This window comes from Podarcis filfolensis (genome assembly GCF_964270895.1).
Source record: "Podarcis filfolensis genome assembly, chromosome: 11".
Taxonomy (NCBI): Eukaryota; Metazoa; Chordata; class Lepidosauria; order Squamata; family Lacertidae; genus Podarcis; species Podarcis filfolensis.
Genome location: NC_139613.1, coordinates 38,380,673 through 38,403,477, shown reverse-complemented (window position 1 = coordinate 38,403,477; position 22,805 = coordinate 38,380,673). Strand labels below are relative to the sequence as shown.

Below are 22,805 nucleotides of genomic sequence, written 5' to 3'. Positions count from 1 at the left end.
TTAAATACAACTTTCAGAAAATTAAAAATCAATGAAATAAACCCAGGGAAGGCAGAGTAAGAGACATTCAGCAGCCAGAGCAATAATTCCATTCTATATTATGTTGCAACTGAGTTACATAATGTTTGATTTTTCAGAGCTTTTCAACTTATTTATTGAAGCCTGCACAAATATGTCATCTGCTTCACCTTACAGAACCAAGAGCTCGATTAATTACCTTCTCAAGCAACACTGGCTTTATCCTACACAACTCATAAGGTACGCACCACAGTAAATTTTAACAGTAGTTTTTGTGAGGAGAGGAAGAGCTTTATTTTTACTTTTGTGTAAGTTTTGTATGAAAACATTTATAGTGTAACAAAGTTATTTGATAAGCATCTCACACTTTGGTAAGATACATTAACTCCCCATGCTACTAAGACACAATGTGTAGAACTAAATCGGCAACAAGAGAAAAACAGCTTACTTTTAACAGGGCACCTTGGTTTCTATTCCTGAGACACAGCCAGCTGTTTGCTTCTGAAAAGCTGATTACATGTTGCTTAGACTAAACTATGAAAGTGTCTGGAAAATAGGATTAACCAATTTAGCAGCGATCAAAACAAGAGGTTGAAAGAGGTGGCACGGTAACCCAGACAGAAAGGGGAAAGCAGTCAGTCACTAGAGAGAATGAAAGGGCATTGACAATGGGGCAGGAGGTCACTTTCATATGTTAAGGTGAAGATACAGGATAATGCTTAGCATCCCTATTTTCTGTTGCCAAATAGTGTTCATTCTGCACTTGTAAGGAATCAATCTTTTAGTGCAACAGCACCTATACTCTGGAACTGCTCGCCCTTTGACATTAGGCAGGCAACTTTGCTGCAGCTACTAAGAATTTTTTGTGTTTACCCCGATAGGCATGGTTAGCATACATTTTATTTGCATTTTTTTCTTATTATACATATCCTGAACTGCTGATTTTATTTATATTTTGATTTTTTTAAAAGTTAAAAGCCAGAGTTAAAAACAAGTTACTGATAATGTTAATGGAAATGTTAGTTTTATAAAACTGCTTAGTGGTTGTTGTCCCCGTCCCCCCCAATAATGGAGTATACAAATTCCATTAAATAAAACATGTGCCTCCACCCCAGCTGTCGGGGGGGTGGGGTGCAACACGTGCCCTAGGCACTGGCAACCCACGCTACACCACTGAATGGCAATACACAGGACCCAGCCTAGAAGAGAGCTTTCTCTCGTTTTCCTAAGTATCAATTGACAATCTTTAGAAAAAGAGCTAGGTAGATATTTTCACACACTGGACACCATAACAAAAGATACACCCTTTCCTGTATTCCCATCTATTTAAGATGATAGCAAGACATCTGCGACCTCAGTGGACAGACAGGATTATTCAGAAGGAGAAAGTCCTCAAATGAACTGCCCTTTGCATAAGTTGCTGTTCTTGGCTGTTCCCCTTTCCATCCAGGAGCCATGTCCAGAACTGCAACACGTTCAGTAGCACCACAGGTGGGTTCCACTAACGAGACAAAATTGTTAACTCGAAATGTTTGCCTTTTAAGAACATTTTCCATTTAGAAAATGAGCATGCCTCTGCTATCAAAAGTCTGAGAAGCATACTCGCTGAAGAGCTGGCTGTAATAAGTCAGCGAACAGGATGCAACTAAGGAACAAAGGTCACAATGAAGTACAGTACCTGGAATGTAAGAGGCATAAATGTACCACAATAGCTTAATGCGTGTATCTGGATAATGACATTTAAGTGGCACATGCCAACATTGCTGATATTTAACTCAAAAAAATTATGAAGGAAAACACAACCACAAAATTACAGCAGCATTCTCTAAGTGCATATGAACAACCACTTTACTGAAGTCTAATTTTCTCCAGGTTAAGCCCCAAAGGCTGAAAATCGTGCAACCTTTAGTACTTTAGTCTGGTAATCTTCCACAACAGGATTACCTGGTTTTATATTTATACAACTCAAGTCATCATCTCTCAATGACTCACAATTCTCACAAATCCTGAATTTCACTTTATCCTTTGCCTAGACAGTGGGTACACAGGTTAAGAGCACTTGTCATGATTTTGATGTCTCAGTACAAAACTATTCTTCCATCTAAAATCTAAAAAAATAGGCCTGCAAAGAGCAATGGATTCAATGGCTTAGATCCTAAGCTTCAATAACTTCTCAGGGTGGAAAGTTTCTCATTCAGTGGTGCCATCTGTACAGTACTTTGGAGAAGAATTCCAGGAGAATGAGCAGGAGGACATTACCACATTGAGAAGTGCACCTGTAGGGTAATTAAATCCAGTCAAAAATTACCTAACTGCACCACTGTTCCAATTTGCTCTTTCTCCCTCTCTACCCCATCCCAAAGTATTCAGAAGGGTCCCTCACAATTCTGAGAGAGGTTTTAATTTTTTTGCAGTGTGGTGGTGGTGTAGAAGGTTGCAGGGGGAAATAGAGGATGGGAAAATTTTCTTCTGTGAATTTGCTTAAATAGAATTATTTAAGGATCCAAGTGATAATAGTTTTAGTGTTTAAATCCTCATGAATTTAATTTCTGACCTTATAACCATGCACAGTTAATTAAAAAGCAAGTACATTTTCAAAATTGTGAATAACTAGCACAATCCCATAACAGAAATATTTAGTTGTGTCTACAGTTGCATTAGGCAATATTGCTGATAGGCATATAAAATTTTTATGCATCTAAAACTATTATATTCAGTTTTTATTATAGGCATGCTGTTCATTGTCTATATTTAGGATCATCTTGTTTAATATTTGCAATGTTTCACATAGTGTAGGCAAAGAATTCCAGCATGACAGCAATATTGAAATTATCCAAAAAGCTGTCAAAAGTCTGCACAAGCACTGCCAATCGGTAAACAGTGATTACTCAAACCTGAAATCTCTTCCAAAAGCAACAAAAATAAACTTGTTAAGAAGGCATTACATTCCAAGGAAATTTTATCAAAGAAATTTTATCTCCTTCTTTCAATGCATTCTTTATACTGCTAATAATAAACCCTGATTAGGGTTTTTATTAAAAAATATATATCCATATAATCTTAAATTTATCATTCATATCCTCAAATGAAGCTATAAAAGTAGCATGGATACATTTTCAAATTGTCATATTTCCATAATATTTTTCCACGGTAAGTAATGCATAGCAAAGTTTCCCTACTCCAACTGGTTCGCATGCTATAGAATACAGTTTATTTAATTATTTCTTACACCTCCATCCCACTTTTTTCTCCAAGGGGCTCAATGTGATGTACACGGTTCTGACCCTCCTCATTTAACCCCCACAACAACCCTATATGGTAGGTTAGGATGAGAGGCAACAACCGGCCCAAGGTCACCCAATGAGTTTCATGGCCCAGTGGGGATTTGAACCCTGGTCTCCCAGCTCCTAGTCCCACACTCTAAGCCAGCCTTTCTCAACCTTGTGTCCCTGAGTGTTGTTGGAATACAACTCCCATCATCCCTAACCACTGGCCCAGCCAGCTAGGGATGGTGGCAGTTGTAGTCCAACAACATCTGGGGGCCCAAGGCTGAGAAAGGCTGCTGTAACCACACTGGCCCTCTAGATTTTACAGAACATTATTCACACCACAGAAATGGGTTGCAGCTCAGGGGTAGACAATTTGCTTTGTATTCAGAAGGTCCTAGGTTTAATTCGCAGCATATCCAGATAGAGCTAGAAAGACTTCTGTACGAAACCCTGGAAAGCTAGTCTGCCAGTCTGGGTTGCCAGTATTGAACTAGATGTACCAATGGCCTGACCACATTACAAAGAATTTTCCTATATTCCTAAGGTATAAAACAGTTTAAAATTAAAACAGTTGGATTTGTGTTGAACAGATATGATTTATGTGGTACTTTGCCATATCAAAACATCTGTCTTCACTAGGGATCATACAGCAGATTTATATCGCCAGTCCTGTCTGTATGCATGGTTTCTGTTAAAGAATCCTTGCAAGAGGCAACAAGGGAGAGGACAAGGAAAGGCAAAACAAGAGGATGAGCCAGCAAGGCAAGAGCCAGGAAGAAGCACGGTTTCGGTTGTATTCTATTTCCAACAGTTTCTAACACTATAAAGCAGGCATGGCCAAACTTGGCCCTCCAGCTGTTTTGGGACTACAATTCTCATCATCCCTAGCTAACAGGACCAGAGGTCAGGGATGATGGGAACTGTAGTCCCAAAACAGCTGGAAGGCCAAGTTTGGCCATGCCTGCATAAAGTCTTAATACCATATTTTACATTAGGGGGCTTTCTAATGTTTTCAGATGCATTGCACTTCCTAATCTTGAACACGGAAGGTGGCCTCTGCAGCTGCAATCCTACACATACATCCTTGAGAGAGAGAGGCCCCTTTGGGCCTTTACTCCTGAGCAGACATGAACAGGATTGCCAGAGATGACCTGCACTTTCTAGGTGTATTACTCAGCAGTTTATACTCTTGTACATTTTACTGTACAACTTGCCTTGCTCAGCATACCTAGCCCTTTGCATGGCTGTTTCATTCTGCATTTTAGGTTGCTGATGACATTACTGTATTCTGCCCATGATTTCCTTTGCAGAAAGCAATCTTCTACCACCACCTAGCACTTATTACTCTCGTTTAAGGAATAATTTATTCTCTTACAGCTATTGCAATGCCTTAAGGTCATTGACTGCAAGCTTGGAACTTATTGATGATCACTTCCATGCCATACAGAGATGTTATAGATACGTAATGGCAGGATTTTGATGGAATATTCCATAGTAAAAAGACATAACAAAATATAATCCTGAGAACTGTGACTTTTCAGCACCTTGATTAAATTAACTGCATAGTTTTATTACACCACGGGGCCAATACCTCTGCTCTTCCATAACATAAATCCATGGATGCAATAAAGGGAAGCTTATTGAGATTACAAGGTGTCCTTGAAGATAATGCAAACAAGCAGACATAATGCAGACGTTTTTACTATCTTCAGTTGTATTATATTCAATCACAATAAAGAGATCCTTCAGATATGCTATTGTTGTGGTTTAGGGGCATGCACACACACACACACACACACATTTTCAAGCCTACTCAGTGTTTCCTTTAAACATGATTTCAGCTGTGGCTCAGCTGCTCTAGGCAGGTTCATACAGCAGAACTGAGCTATAATGAATACCATCCTTCATACATCAGCAAGTTGCCCCTGTACACAGGCTAGAGCAGGCATCCCCAAACTTGGCCCTCCAGCTGTTTTGGGACTACAACTCCCATCATCCCTGACCACTGGTCCTGTTAGCTAGGGATGATGGGAGTTGTAGTCCCAAAACAGCTGGAGGGCCGAGTTTGGGGCTGCCTGGGCTAGAGCAACAGTTCCTTCCCAAGCAATAATGCCAAGGTTTCTGCTTTCCTTGGAAAATGTAGATACAGATCACACCATGCACTGGAATTTCTCACCAATAAAATTTATTGTAAGTTTTTAAAAATCTGCTTCTAGGTGGATTCAAAGCATTTTCTTACTATAAAAAGAAGATTCTTCATCCAGTGCCAGTGCAAAAAGTTTGCACTCAAGATTTCTCACAAGGTTTGCTGCAGATAAGGTAGTTTATTGTTTGGGGATTTTTGCTATATATAAAAAAAAACTTTATAAGAATTTCAAGTATGTTGTAAACATGATTAGAAATTTTTAGGTTTTTTCTAATCTGTCTCGTTTCACTATTTGAAAAGCAACTTATTCACAATAACTTAAACTTGAAAACTCAGTTTAGGAAGACAAAATCTATATAGTTCATCCACAAGGTGCATGTGTTAACTTTAAATGTTGTTTGCTTGATTTGATTATGTGTTTCAGCAGCACCCAATGCTTAACAGCACACTCTAATAATAATATAATGATGGCACAAGACATCCGTGAATTAATATTTCCCATTTTCAGCCTATAAAAAAGAAGTCCTTGATCATTCCTTTATGAAGCAAAATATGTCGGGATCCATCTAAGGAATTTCTGTGACATGAACTGGCCTGGCTGCTCCCACCTTGTAACCAGTAAGCGAAATCAAGAGTTGTGATTGACAAACAGTTGTTTGGACACCAGTCCCATGGGGCATACACTTGCCCCGGGCCTCAGACAAGCTCTGAACAGGTCTGCCTAAGGTTCTAAATTGCTGTTTACCCTTTCCTTTGGCACACTTTTATTTTGGGGCCTTCCACTCCACCTGCAAATGAGGACACAAATTTGCATATGACAAAACATATGCAAATCTGTGTACTATTTTCTGAGTAGATCATAGGGCCTAATACACATACAGTGTACTGGACGTAGAAAATCCTGGTTGGATCCGTTCAGTAGAGGCATATTGGTTAAAAAAAAAAGCATGTTGCACATTTTGCTTTGTTTTCTCACATTGTTTCATTCCCACAAGAGCTGTACTCAAAAGGAAGAGAAAAGGCACGCTTATGTGTTTTATTTGAAAAAAAAGACCACATACAGTAGTCCTTTTGAACAAGGACAAAACATTTTATTCCTCACTGAAGCACCATGTATAAAGGCAGAATTTCTCCGGAAAACTGCTTGCGTGAACTTACAAGGCCTACAAATCAAAACTGAAAGTGAGAGAGAAAAATGCTATTTATACCACAGCTGGAGCTGTAGGAGCTCCATTTGTCTTACAGTTTACATTCAGACCATTTAACACTTGAATCTAAGACGAAAACATTTCTCACTGGTGCTAATGAAGAGCTACCAAGCTTCCTGCAGAAAGGAACAAAAGCTCTAAAGCTTTATGAAACTGAATCCAAGTGCACAAGCTAAATTTTACAGCAATTCCTCCCCACCGCAAAAAAGGGGCACAACAGCAGGAATGAGCCACGAGGCTATAAACAATTTCTGGATAATATCCCTTTCTTAAGAACCCACAGATAGCCTACTGACCAAGCCATCCAAAAAGAGAGCTTCTTTGACAACCCTACTTCAAAGCATGTCTCTCTATGTGCTTGTGGGAATAGCGAGTTAGTAGGACAGTTCTTCACACGTAGCCAAGTATTTGTACTGTATGTTTCCACAGTAATGTATTCATTCTCTGATTTAAAATCACATGAACAACTGACCCTCCAAGTGTCCATGTTTTCCAAAGACGGTCCCGGATTTACAAAAGCTGTCCCAGTTTCTGATTTGATCCCAGAATGTCCCGCTTTTCCTTAGGACATCCCTATTTTCATTGGAGATATGTTGGAGGGTATAGAGTTATGCGACCCCTGAGCCAAGGAGATAAGTAACTATACACTCTTTTACTAACTGTATCCAGAAGAGTGCACAGAATAACCCTAAATTTGGGAGGGGGAGGAGAAGAGACAGAGGCTGAAGTATCCAAATCTTTGCTGGGTTCTCACCAACAGGACAAAATGAGGGCAAATGAGTACCGTATTTTTCGCTCTATAAGACACACCAGACCACAAGACGCACCTAGTTTTTGGAGGAGGAAAACAAGAAAAAAACATTCTGAATCTCAGAACCCAGAACAGCAAGAGGGATCGCTGCGCAGTGAAAGCAGCAATCCCTCTTGCTGTTCTGTCTTCGGGGATAGCTGTGCAGCCTGCATTCGCTCCATAAGACGCATACACATTTCCCCTTACTTTTTAGGAGGGAAAAAGTGAGTCTTATAGAGCAAAAAATACGGTATTTCCTTCATATAAAAATATATTGCAGTGATTTACAATAGGTATAAAAACAAAATCAAGCAAAAAATGCAGTGGTACTTCGGGTTACATACGCTTCAGGTTACAGACTCTGCTAACCCAGAAATAGTACCTCGGGTTAAGAACTTTGCTTCAGGATAAGAAAAGAAATCGTGCTCCAGTGGCGCGGCAACAGCAGGAGGCCCCATTAGCTAAAGTGGTACCTCAGGTTAAGAACAGTTTCAGGTTAAGAACGGACCTCCGGAATGAATTAAGTACTTAACCCGAGGTACCACTGTAATTAAAAAGTTAAAAACAAACATCAGCAGTAGAGTGTGTGTTCTAAATTGCCTGACTACACAATGGAAACGTTTTCAGCGGGCATTTAAAAGTTGGCACAGAAGGTACCCGCTGATCCTTGGTATAGTTTAATCTCCAGTTTGGAGGCATGTTGACTTGGTGGTATTGGATCCTTTGGGTCCAACAACTCCCCCTACTCCTTTTCGCTGGCACACACCCTTTTTGTGGCCTTATCAACTGGTGCCAGAAGGGCAAGAGCATCCCAGGGGCCAAAGGATTGCTAGGTTAACAAACTGTTTCTAAAAGCAGCAATGAACATAGTGCAACCGACCTTACACAAGCAAGACTAAAAAAACCCTGCACATTAAAACTTGCAGCAATAAAACTAGGCACCACGCATTCAAATTCAGTCAAAATAAGAGAGTCTTCAATTTCTGGCAAAAGGGATACAAGGAGGAAGCCTGACTAATTTTAACAGGAAGAGTTTTATAACACAGTGGAACCGCCACAGATAAGGTAGTCTCTTTGGTTAACTGACCTCCAGTGTTGTTCTCTGTTCCCAAGCAATCTTTAATGTAAACAGGAACTAAACAATTTAGAGTTTTAAAAGCTAGAACCAGCACTTTGACTTGAGCCCAGGAGCAAATAGGAAGCAATGGGGCTTACCAAAAAACAAAACACGGAATTATGTGCTCTGACCTACGTGCAACAGACTAAAGCCTAGTCACTGCATTTTAAACCAAATGAAGCTTCTCAACAGTCTTCATAGACAGGCCCCATGCAAAATGCATTATTACAATATCTGAATCTGGAGTTTCTGTACTATGTAAGAGAGGGACATCAACCCTCCCATCTGGAGAGTCCAAATCAGGCTTCGCTACTGATGCCCTCTAGATGTCGTCCCGTCTCCCATCAGCCCCTGTCAACATGGCCAATAGTCAGGGATTGCAGAATTTGTAGTCCAACAACATTTGGACAGCACCAAGTTTGGAGCAATTGGTCTAGAGACTAAGTATATATTTGCTCACAAATGTTATTGACATTCTGCTCACTCCTGTAACATTGCACAGAACCGGCACACAGTTTTAAATGTTGGTATGCAAGTTGGGCTGCCCTTGTTCATCTCAAAAGAATAGCAAGGTGCCTAGAGAAGCAATTCAGAAGAAGGCTTCCCTCAGATGTTGGCCGAGGTCAGCTATCAATCCTTTGTTCGCAGATAAAACTGTCCTCCTCCACCTCCACCAATCCAAATGCAGAACACAGAGCATTTTATAAAGAAGATTTCAAAGAGTAAACAGAACTGCTGCATTTAAATCTACTCCCCATGGGTTCTTCCCGTCACAACACATCTCTCAGCTAGAAATGTATAAACATTGCCTGCATTTTAATATGAAGTGAGGAATTTTGACTGTGTATAGAAACAAATGTTCCTTTGTCTTTTTAGGATGCTGAGAAACCCACCTTCCCAATCAACAGCAAAAAGAAAGGCTTGCCACTTCTTTTTCTATAGTAACAAATAATGTTACTTGTCAACTTTATAGTGCATGCTGTAAGATTTGGTTCCCTGTGTTCAGACTGTGTGGAGGTTCAGCTGATCAGGACAAGAGAAAAAGTCTCCTTGGTGGTTCCACCCAAACAATGGAAATCTTTTGCACCCGTGAGTCTTGGTTGGCTATGTCCTTTTCTGTGTTTCACCAGATAACAAAGACTATTGTTACTGGGTAGATGGTTTTATATCTGATGTCAGTTTCATCAACTGAACCTACCTTTTAGCATTGTTATTTTTACAGAATGTTAAAATTGCATTTTATAATTGGTTTTAATAGTTAGAGGGCAGCCCAAGCACTGTGTAGGCACTCAAATGGTGTGGTATATAAAGCCCTATGTAGATAAATCTCTGAATGCAGTGGGCCACATTTCTAACTGGCACTTCATCTGTCAAGGAACCAAGCTCTGCTCCCCACCCAACTTATCCAAATCTACAGCATATTTTCCAGTGATCACTATTTACTGTGCTGTAAATTATTTACACAGCTTCTGCTGGAGAAGAGGGACACTCCAGGGAAGATCCACCTGCCTCTCTTGAGCAGAGTTGATGAGAAATCATAACTACCACACCTGGAATTGAGCTCTGCTCATCGCTCGGCCTCCTCTGCAGCATCTCTTTAAGAAATAAAACATTTAAAAGGTGGCTGTGTGCAAAACACACTGTCATTCGAATGACTTTCTGGACCGGCTGGGCATGGTGTTGTATGGGTGTGATGGCTTTCTTTTCACTGACTGTAAATATGCCAGTTTGACAACTGAGAAAGGATTATATGCCTAAGGAGCGTGTGCACCCTGTCTGCTGGCAAAGCTCCTTCCTATAGCAGCAGCTTCCCTACACATGCCTGCCAAAATCAACCCGCTTGCTGCCAAGTGATCTGTATTTAGCCCTAAACTTTACTCCTAAGGCATACATTTTATAAAGCCCTAATCTGCAACTCAAGCAACTACTGTGGCATCAAGACAAGAAAGAAAGAAAGAAAGAGGAAGAAGAAATGTAAGCAAACAGAAAATAAGGAGCAACGGGCAGGTTGCTGTTGCCACTTTCACACACAAATACAATTCATTAGGTAGTGCCCCATTTTGCCAATTTATATTGAAAGTTAATTTATTGGCTGCTCTTTACTATAAATTAGCATTCAATATAAAATAAAATTATGAATTGCCTACATACTTGGACTTTTGAAGAAAGTTCTATTTACTACTTTTAAGTTATTCACATTTTAAAGTACATATTAAAATATTGTTATTGCACCGAACTATGCAAACATCTATGGAACGCGTAGGATTAAACAATGGGAAGGGAGAATTCAACCAATCAGCAATATCACGTCAGCTGCTAGCTTTTATTCTCAGAAGAAAATGAGCTTTTCAATGTACTATTACTTCTAATGTGTTAGTTGATACATTGTAGTTGAATGCACTAGCACTGCTACATTTCAGAAAGCAGAGAACAATTGTTAATCCAATTGTTTCTTAGTTACTGACCACTCCTTGAGACCATTTGGCACCATGTATTTTAAATGCATCATACAAAATCCCTATCTGCTCAATGGATTTCACCATCCAGGGTAGAAATGAGGCAAAAGCAGCTGGTTCTTCCTACCATTAATCCATGGACCAGGGTCAGTCAGTAAAATGCCACCAAACTATCAATATCAATTGCAGCCAACTCAACTTTAATCTCCATCAAAGGGAGTCAACTTACCATTTTACAATAACTTCTTTCTTTTCTTAGTATGGAAATATGAGAATCACCTAAACAGTGGAAAGACGAACCTTACACTAACTTATAAGGAACAAAGCACATTTCACATAGGAGTGACAAGGCTAAACAGGATTCTCATTACATCATTCATAGAACTTTTCAGAGGAATCTCATTCCATTCTTCCCACTACCATACTTCTTTTAATAGCTTACAAGCACACACACATTCTTGGTGCATCTAGGAAGAGCACTGATACTTGGGACAATGCTAAAAACAGTTAAAACACCCACTGCAACTAAGGATCTAGTCAAGTAGCAATTTTATAATTATATTCATTGAAATGATTTTAAGCAAGGTCTCGCTGGTTCTCTTCTCAAGAGAGGTGAGAACCTGATTTTGAGCCAGAACCTATATCTTGATAAAGTAGGATGCCTGTGATAATAGTGTCTGTTGTCGCATTACTATGCATAGTACAATCAAATTAGTACAGAAGGTTATATTAACTTGACTGAGCCTTGTCTTCATTTGTGCTCTGACTAGTAGTGATAGAAGCAACACCTATTCTTATCACTTGCATTGCTTGGGCATTTGGCCTCATATATTTTCCTCTTGGATCTCTGTCCTCAGGGTATAGAAACCTACCTATTTAGGCAATGACTTATGCATCTTATAAAGGATGACTACTGGGCCATGAAAGCTTATAGAATGATATATTTGTTACTCTTTAAAAAGTGCCACAGAACTCAATTTATGTTGTTCCATACCAGCGTGGCTACCCCTCTGGAATTCATGCTGGTGTCATCCCTTTAAACCGCAGATCTTTCATTAAAGTGGAAACCTTGACATCTCTATTTTTGTCTTAGTCAAGAATGCTTGGCTGGAGGTAAGCTCAGATGGGAGGTTAAAATTAACTCATGTGATAATCACAACGATTCTTCCAACATCGCCTCCTGGAAGCAGAGTAAAGGCAGATGGTGCCTATGTATTCAGCTAGAGTAAACACTGACCACAGTGTATCTGCCAATCAAATACTTGGTGAAGGGATGAGCTCCATCTGTGTTTTAATTACTTTAAATAAATCCATTCACTTTAACTGCCACTACTCCACATTCTCATAAAGAACTGGAGAGGTTCCCATCACCTGTAAAATGTGTGCTATTAAACTGATACATGTACTATTTGTGAGAATGAAAAACATTTGTTCCAGGAGAAATAGATACATCCAAATACCTTTCAGATAAAAGGGGCAGCAAGCACAAATTTTAAGAAAATATATAATTTAAGGTGGTCTCAAGCTATGCTGCAAGATGCCTGACATCAGCTTTCAGCTTCTATTTCATTAAAATTTCATTTCACTAAAAATATTTCACCAAAGATAGAAACCTGTTAAACTTGAGAAACTTAGTCATGAGTAAACTTTGGATTCATTTCTACACATTATAATTAAGAGCAGCTGCTCAACAGTATTAGCGCCTATTTATTAACCTATATAAAAGGGGAGGGGACCACACAGATATAACCCATATAAAAGGGGGAGGGAGCAGATGCAGAGATAATTGCAATTTCCCTTGCCTCTAGGTACCAGCAATATCCTGCTCTTCTGCTCCATCAAAGTTCTTCAGCCTTAGTTACAACTTAGCTGAACATCACTCAAATGTAGTGTTTGAAACTCAGATATATAAGCTAGGTGCCAAATGGCTCCTTCAACCAGGGTTACAGTTGCCAAAACAAAATGCCTAGTTGCCATTTTGAGGCCAGACAGCTCAAAAGTCGTATTTTTCAATACAACGTTTTGGTTCCTGAAATTCATTCTGACTGTGCAGATAAAATATAACAGAATTCTACAGTATGTGTTTCTAGTGTGTGAAAACAATCAAGAACCAAGGATCTCCAAGCACATACCTCCAATACCTCCAGATAGTGGAGGTGCTATCCTGATGCCCAGGTATCTTTGCTTGGTCACAAATGGCCAATAGCCAGGTGCAGAATGCGCCTGGCACCTGGTGAATTTTGAACGCTGCTCACATGTCACAGAGAGTAGAGCCATTGAAATAAATGAGTTTAAGTTACTTAACTCCGCTGATTTCATTGGGTCTACTCCAAGTATAACTAACATTGGATATGTGTACAAGCTGACAAATGTAAGTTCTTTCAGTTTTACCCATAGCACCTGGTATTACATGCCAGCTCTGATGCCTACGTATTTAATTCTCTACCCCTGCCAGTCACCATTATGAACACTTACACATAGCCAACATAATGTGCAGAACTGATGAAAACTGACACTTCAAGCAGGGAATGGTTTAAGAAATAAAGTATTTTTTATTTATTTTTTAAACTTCCTGAGATTTATTTGTATGAAGTGCACTACACAAATACCTTAAATACATGCATATGTAAGAACTGATGTAGCAACTTATTTGGTGTGCAACCACCTCCCTTACAGTATGTGTAGACTTCCTGGCATTTGTGTGACATTTAAAGCTTAAAATCTGTTGTAGGTTAAGAATCAGTTCCTTAAGTCTTTCAAAGATAATTTGAAAAAGACCTTTTTCCACAGAGCTAAAGAATCAGTAGGCAGATGAGCGAGGAACCTTAATTGATTTTAAAGACTAAACATCTCCCTCTTAGTAATAAATCTATTAGAAATAAGACAGATGCTGTGAAAGGTTTTTTTATTTTTAATGAGGCAGTCGAAGATTTAATCTATGTCCACGCTAACAAGCTCTAGAATGAAAAGCAACCCTAACCCATCTGTGTGCTTTGTTTTGAAAGATGAATAACGCTGAAGCTAATGTTAAAGCCACAGTATTTGAAGCATAAGCTGCAAAGGCTTCCCTTTCTGACTTTATCATTTAATTGATACAACCTTGGTAATCAGTATTAAAAATACCTGGGGAAATGTCTGATTTTAGCATTATATTAGTCACATTATATTATTTTTTCTGAGCAAGTTTCTTTCATCGTTTGAGCTGTGGCAAAATATAAAGTTTTGAAACAAAGAGTCTTATGACACTTTAAGTCCAACTTAACATTATTGGGGGATAAGTTTTCACAAACTAGAGCCCACTTGCTCAGATGCCCCAAGGATTATTTTCAGATATATAAAAACACAGAGGGTAAACAATGTGATCAAGACGACCATGAAATGGCAAGAGTATTAGTAGGCCCGGAACATTTCTACCCTGAACCCAAACATCTACAAGATAATAACCAACTTATCCTTCAACAGTCACTGTGATAATGTTCTCTTTCTAGCCAAAACATACTAATTACTGTAAGCATCTTTAATGGGAGAGAAAAAACAGAGTTCCAACTAAGTTCAAAATGAATATGATTGAATCTGCTTCATAAACTTGCTGCAATTTTCTGAGATTCTAATTTTTTTATTAACCACAGACAAATATGAAGCCACCGTTTACTGTCACTATATAATCATCAGTACTGTGTCATATTTGTGTGTCTTCATCCATGATCCCTCCACCACCACCCAAAGTTCTAAAAACAATTTAGACATAATTTTCAGTAAAATGACCATCATCTAAAGTAGGCCAATGAGAGAAGGTTGAGCGAGAGAGCTTTCCCTGAAATTGAATTGAGATTTAAACCAGTGACTTGTGGCTCATAATTAATACCTCTTGGCTGCTGTGCTGCATCAGCTTCCCACCCCTCCCACAATGAACTCTGCACATCTGTAAATATCAGCAAAGTACATTTGAAGTTAGGATAATAATATACTTTTATTTATACACAATATATTCTATAGAAAGGGATGTTATATTTCATTTTCATATAAGCTGAAGCCCTTGATTTAGGGAGTACAGTACATTACTCAAGGCAACACCTGCTGTCTTAAAGTGAATAGTTCATACAGAGAATGCTCATTTATTTTTCTACCGAAAGGAAAAAAGCCACACTGGACTTCCCAGACCTTTGTTTTAGGCTTACTCTCCTACTTATTTTTTATTTGCTTGTACAAGGCTTTTGAAAGATAGGGTAAGGCCTTTCCTTCAGAGCACATTGTGATTTTAAAGTCATTTGATATAAAGTAAAGCACTTACCTGTTGCACCTATATGTTTCACACAACAGTAAGCAGAAGAGCGTTTTGGAAAGGGCTTATGATTTTTCCGAAAGGGTGAATCATCTTCACGTAGATGCTGTGAATAACCCCTGTTATGCATACTGACATCATCAGGAAAGGCTTGGAGGCAGAGGATACCATGGTAACCAAGCAATGTGCTGAGGGACAGAAGCCTTTAATTGCTTTAACAACTTCCCAGGGCTCTGGCTACTGGGTTTCGATTTGCTAAGTAGGAAATGAAGGTTGTCAGAAATGCAGTGAATGCGACACCAATTTGAGAGAGCTCAATGAATCCTGAATCTATTAATTCAGATGTGACTTTTAACAACAACAAGTGTCATCGCCCAAATCCATTGCTGATATCCACCTGACATCTTCAAGTTCTGTGTAACATGCAAGCCAAATAATGATACTGTTGGGGGCAGAAATGTTGTAAGGGTTCCTCAATTGCGTTTTCTATTAGGCCAATCTGTGTTGTTGTTTGAACGCAAACAAGGGAAGGGGGAGTTGTTACTATGTGGAGGGCTTCAAAAATAAAAATGAACTGGACACTGATTTGTGAACAACACGAAAAAGAAAAACTCATTTAGAGGTTGTGCGTTGTAAAGCAGACTGCAAAATGTTATTCATTTGCTTTATTATCATTAATTCAGAGGTCACATGTTAGTAAATTAGGATGCAAAAGACTGTATTTGCTACATTATTATTTATCTTTCCACCTAACTGTTGCCTTGTGTATTGTATGGCAATACATCACTTAAAGGACAAAGCTCAAGGTAATGAGGGAGAAATGTGAAATGACATAGTAACATGATCAAGAGGAACCTGTATAGTAAGATTTATGAAGCAAAAATTTCTACAAGATCTCCTGTCAGTCATGTACCACAACAAAGGATTTTTCTTATGTCGAGACTTCCTTTGTTATGCCAAGATTTGAGCCATAGAGTATTTCGGGAATTATATCTGGAGATACCAGCATGTCTTCTTTAAGAAAACATGCACAGGTATGCCCAGTTCTTTTGGAAAAGGTATCTTCTGCAGCTGATTTTTAACATGCAGGAGCATGATTTCAAATCAAAGTCATATTCAGAGCATAAAAAACCAAACACTATTTTATGAACCATTCCTCTGGTGCCGAAACTGCTCTGTGTTATGATTGCTCATGTATAAATGCATGCAAACAGTAACTAAAGTTTACCACCCAGTCTGACTGCAAACAGCATACCTATCATATACGGTAGATGCTCTGCAGTTTAACCTCTTGGTGACTGCTCAGATACTGTGCTTAAGGATACCAACCATCTGGCAAGCAGTTTGAGAGAGGCTGGAAAAGGAATACATACACATCCAAGACAGAATTAGATAAAGGCTGAATATATGAACAGGAACACAACCTGGAGGCTGGGTTATCTGAAATGCAGTTTATTAGTGGTAAAGATGCAACACTTTTTGGAACAGATATAGGATATGGTGTGGCAAGCTTGGAAAAGATGGTCAAAAGTATGGAGCATCTTCTGTTAAGACTAAGAGAATGATTGATGCGTTCATTATGGGTATATGAGAGAGAGATCTTTATAGACTTTGGACTGGCAAGACAAATAAGTCTTCATTAAAAATGTGTAACAAATGGAAACACACAAAAGCTGACAGAACTGGTCTTCTGGTTCATAATACCTCCTCTGCCTCTCATACTTATGAAAAGTCAGATATTGAATGAACAGTTGAGAAGTGGGATGAACTTGTCCATCTGTTCCCAGACTTAATTTCCAGTTTAGGAAAAGGCCTCAGATTCATCATTAAAGAGATGGAATAAGTAGTTCCATCTACTAACAGATTTTTTAAAATGGTCTTTGTATAGTTCCTCTCCCTGCCACCACTGTTCAGCTAGCTCACACAATTACTTGATCAATAATGATTCCTAAAATTTGCAACCTTGCCAGGACTTCATATATCAGTTCAGATTTGATAAAGTTAAACTAAAATACAAAATCAGCAAGTTAGTTCCTTGTTAGGTAAAGGTACAGGGACCCCTGACCATTAGGTCCAGTTGTGGTGGACTCTGGGGTTGCGGCGCTCATCTCGCTTTATTGGCTGAGGGAGCCGGCGTACAGCTTCTGGGTCATGTGGCCAGCATGACTAAGCCGTTTCTGGCGAACCAGAGCAGCGCACGGAATCACCGTTTACCTTCCCGCCAGAGCGATACCTATTTATCTACTTGCACTTTGATGTGCTTTCAAACTGCTAGGTTGACAGGAGCAGGGACCGAGCAACGGGAGCTCACCCCGTCGCGGGGATTCGAACTGCCGACCTTCTGATCGGCAAGTCCTAGGCTCTGTGGTTTAACCCACAGCGCCACCCGCATCAGTTCTGTGTTAGAAACACTAAAATTAGCCAGTGGTCATGGAGGATTCCTCTTCCTTGAGTAAAAAAAACTGTCCACTATTGCATGACCAACATTTTACATTGATACAAATACTGCTGTCATTTTACGTAAGCAACGGATTTATCAAAGCTTTTGAAACTTAAATATATATTATACATTAACCAGAAGGAACAACAGATGCAAACACATATGTTATTTATTAAACAAATTCCTTTTCATGACCAGCAAAGAGTACATTTTCTTTCATCTTGCAAGATGTTAGACAATAGAATCTTATATAGAGAGATGACCATCTGGGCTGTGAGTCCTGGAAAACCTGCTCTCTGCCTTGCAGGCTTTTCCCACCACCTGAGGGGGCAGGTCCCTGCCTGACTCCAGTTACAAAAGCTGAGGCTGCTGAACAAACGCTTGGGCTGGGGTATTGGGGGGCAGTGGGGGGGCATGCATTTGCTGCTGCTGTTGATGTTATTTTTTGTATCTTTATTTTCGATCTTCAGTTTTATATTTGTTGTGTACTTTTTGATGTTTTATTTATTATGACTACTTTTGTTACGTTGTAATTATGTATTTTTTCCATGTTGAAAAATGCCTTGAGCATGGTTTAAACTATAGAAAGGTACCATAGAAATAAAACTGTGTAGTAGTCAGAGACTCTAAGTACCTATTTAGTTCCAACTCTATAGCTGCTGCAGCAGCATTCCATAACTTCAGCCACAAGTCAGTAGCACGGCTGTTTAATTGGATCAATTATGCTCTCTATAAATTGACTACAATAGTTACTGTAATAAGCAGCTCTCTCTATATATATTACCGATAATTAGCTACTTTTTCTTTCTCCCAAAAGAATTTTAAGTGGAAAGATTACATCAAACTAACGAAGGGAATGATTTTTTTTAAAGAATCTATCCATTTCAATAGCAATCATAAGTCACCCAAAATCATATCTCAACAACTCTTTGTGGAGAAGTGTAAAATCAGAAGGTGCTACAATTGTCATGGTCATTGTTTTATTATTTTGAACCTTAAGGGATATGCAAGAACAGGCTTATTGACAACTGGTTGGTTAGATTTTGAATGTTAAACCTTCAACAGAATAAGGCAACATTTGGGAGAAAGGAAATTGGTGTTTTTTGGAATATGTGTATTTCATTCCAGTTGCTTCTGATATACGTATATACTTTGCACTGATAGGAAAACTAGCTGTCATCTGCATGCTCATGTTAGTTTTAAGTTGACCCTTTGGTACTGATAAAAGCTACAGATCAAAGTGTGTCTTCTCTTCCTTTAACTTCTTGATGTCAAACTCTGTTTGATAATGAAAAACGGCTATAATTTCCACTAAACTATAAAACATTAAAGCAACTAAACCACACAGAGAAGTGATCTTTAATACTATACCAATGGTCAAAATTATACAAACAGAAAACACCCCATTGACTACCCCAGTCAGAATTACTGAGACTATTGCCATTTGGTGACCAATGTCTTTCAAACATTGCGCTGCAGGTTTTGTTACGGATCCAAATGACTGGGATGCACATTATGACAGCTTCTCACAATCTACTGCAAAGAGGTGTCCTCTTACTTGCCTTGGGCAAAAGCAGCTTTGGAGACAACAGATCGAAAATGAACTGCTCCATTGCAGGGTGAGAGACCAACTGAAGCAGTGGCTGGGCAATTTGCTTGCAAACACCAATCTAGATGAGAGATGAGAGAACTTGCACTTGGACGTGATGTCCAGTCATAGGTCACCAGCAAAAAGTGCTTGCTCCTTTCTTTTAGAGGGGAATGTGGAGGGGAAGGGGTGGTTGATTACAGTGTTTCATAAAGCTAACATGCAAATAATCCCTAGTTGCACATAAACATGGGCATGGATCCTTCCAACATTATGAATTTCAGACCAGAAGTGGCCATAAATGATAACCTGCAAATGAATATTCTAAGTCCTCAAAAGTAACAAGCTGTTCTTATTAAGTCCTCAAATATAAATAAAGCAGCTTCATTCTTAAAGAACAGTACCTTCCAAGGAGCACATAGATAATGCTTTGACGCAAGAACAAAGAATAAAAGTTCTAGCTTTACGTATGAGCTAATCTAAAAACTAAATGCTAATCACATGCTATTAGAAGACAGGTTGGCAAGCAGTGACAGTATTGTTATTGCATTAATAGTCCCAAATGCATAAACCAGAATAAAGAAAGAGTTGTGTGCTCAAGCATGTGTATGCGCACACTTTTCCCCAGCCCAGCTTGTTTTATGATTCTCTGATATAAATTAACAATACGTATTACCATAGATAGAAATTAATGAGTTTTCAGTATTGTGCAATTAACTTTAATTGGGAAAATTATATATTCCTGTTTTGGTAGGCAACTGGAAAGATGAATATGCATGCTTTTCATAAGTAAGAGCAAATACATTGGTTTGGTACAGAGATATGAATTAACTTATGACTCACTCTTTTAAAAATTGCATATAATTAATTAGCATGCTACACAAAACAGAGTATACAAGACTTTATTTTTCTACCCTCTATGCAGCCAAATAGGTATTCCTAAGAACACTAAGTGCTACAACCACTAGACCAAGAAAGCCAACAAGTATAAAACACTTGTGACAAAAAGTACTTGCTGAACGAGCTATTGGCCAAAGGTTTAGGAAGCTGCTGTATCATATGCAAGTCCCTTAAAACATGTATTTATTCCATCTATTTTCCTATAGTGCCTTCAAGACTATATAGGCTTCTCAAGGCAGCTTACACTAACATAGACCTGTGTAAAATGTTACCAGTCTTACAGCATTGTCTTTATCCCAAGCTTTAAAAGGCGGGCAAAGTTACCATTTATTTTACAACTTACAAACTCTTTAAGACATTGTAATTCACAAGCTTTATTTCAGCCTTTCAAAATGCATGCAGACAGTTTCGCCCCTCAACACTACCAGCCTAGAACAACAACATGGTTCTCTAGAAGCCTCCAATATCCAAAATTCATGAAAGTCCTCCCCCCCAAAATCATATACTCAGGTCCAAACAGCATTATACTAAGGTAGAATTTACTTATCCAAATCTGCAATTTCAAGCAGGTGTCTTGCCTAGCTCTAACCTGGGACCAGACAAGGAGTCATCAGAGGATGAAACAGTTACCGCAGAGGTCAAGGACTTTGAGGAGAAAGCAAGGAACCCATGCTGAGGATCCCCTTCAAGAGCCCTCTAGGGAGAGGTCTGGTGAAGAACCCTTGGAGCTGTCAGAGGAGCAGGTAGAGCCACCCTGTCCCCAAGGTCAATGCTAAAGAGCAACAACATAGCATGCATCGATGGATCCAGAGTAGTTGCACAGCTCATGAGTAAGAGATCACCTGATGAGTAAGGAATCTGAAACATTTTCACTACCAGCAGCTGGGTCAAGGGATGGTCTACAAGGCCAGAGTATAAGGTATCCTTCTTGAACTTTCAGTTGGTGGAAACCATACCAGTTTCTGGCTCCTGGTGCTAGGGCCTCCTCCTCCTTGCTGTGCAGTATCTAAACAGAACTTCCTAGGTCACATTGACTAACCTCTGTTGCCTGACCTTGTCTATGGCTCACATTTTGGACCTAGAATGTTTATCTGTGCTTTATTTTTGTTTATTTGGACTGTGTTGCGCCTGTAAACCTGCCACAGCTGGAGAGTATTTTTCTAAGAGGGTTATATATCTGAAGACTGAGAACTTAGCTCTAGAGGGCACCTACTAGAGTTTGATAATAGCAAGATTGCAGGGGACAGTGCTGCTCAAGTGTCTGTTCAAGCAGCACAAGTAATATACTGTGAGGAAGTTGCACCTCTTTAATGAGGTACCAACTTGCTCGTAACACAATCCAGAAATAGAAGTGTAACTGGATTATCACCGAAGATGAGGTGCAGACTGTACTACGTGTTCCTTAAATGTCCCGGGATAAATTCTAGGGCAGAACCTCTAAGGACATCTGAGCATATTCTCAACTCTTGTTGCGATGCTGTTTATATTTCTGTTTCTTTTAAAATGGAAACTGCAAATCAGGTTATTCAAGTATAGGTGCAGAACTGGCCAAAACTAACAAAATGAATTTCAACAGGGACAGGCAGGAAGAACCAGCTGCACAAATATAAGATGGAGGGCAGCTGGCTTGCCAGTAGTAGGTGTGAAAAGGATCTAGGGGTCTTAGTAGACTACAAGCTTAACATGAGTGTGATAGTGTGATGCAGTAGCAACAAAAAAAAGCTAACGCTATTCTAAGTTGCATCAACAGAAGTATAGTGTTCAAATCAGGGAAGTCCCAGTCTCAGTCTATTTGGCTTTGGTCAGACCTCACCTGGAGTACTACGTCCAGTTCTGGGCACCACAATCTAAGAAGAATATTGACATGCTAGAATGTGTGCAAAGGAAGGAGACCAAGATGATAAAGGTCTAGAAACCAAGCCTTATGAGGAGCAGTTGAGGAAATTTGGTATGCTTAGCCTAGTACAGAGGCGACTGAGAGAAGATATGAAAGCCAACTTCAAATATCTTAAGAGCTATCACATGGAGAATGGAGCGAGCTTATTTTCTCCTGCTCTGGAGGCTAGGACTTAAACCAATGAATTCAAGTTACAAGAAAGGAGATTCCGACTAAACATCAGGAAGAACTTTCTGACAGTAAGAACTGTTTGGCAGTGGAACAGACTCCCATAAGAGGTGGTGGACTCTCCTTTCTTGGAAGTTTTCAAACAGAGGTTGGATGGCCATCTGTCATGTATGATCTAGTTGAGATTCCTGCATTGCAGGGATTTGGACCAGGTGAGCCTCAGAGTCCCTTCCAACTCTAAATTCTACCATTTGATGATTTTATGATTCTAAGAACAAATGCGCAGATATATCCACTTCAATTTTACTAAAATAAGTAAACTGCTGCAGAGGCAACAGTACTAACTAGTCTCAGATATTTTCTAAGCAGCTAAGGATATTTGAATAAAGAAGCAACATTGCTGCATAGCATTGGTATCAACCCAGAAGTGTTTTCTGACATTTGGAGTGAATTTTCTTGGAGTGAATTTCAGAAACAGCAGGAAGAAGGCTTCAGGCAAAACCTTATCTCAACTTTTCTCTATTAA

General features: G+C 39.2%; 1 protein-coding gene across 15 annotated transcripts in view; it reads right to left on the bottom strand.

The window, feature by feature from the left end:
* PAM (peptidylglycine alpha-amidating monooxygenase) overlaps window positions 1-22,805 on the bottom strand; it is a 121,321-nt gene that overhangs the window by 85,454 nt on the left and 13,062 nt on the right. The window contains exon 1 of one of the 15 annotated variants that reach the window (XM_083576661.1): window positions 15,296-15,411. The exons of 11 other annotated variants lie outside the window; for them this stretch is intronic. The gene's annotated coding sequence lies outside the window, so the exon portion shown is untranslated. Of the gene's footprint in view, window positions 1-15,295; window positions 15,412-22,805 lie in introns of those variants that run through there. 3 more of the 15 variants (XM_083576657.1, XM_083576654.1, XM_083576664.1) reach the window with 3 other exon arrangements.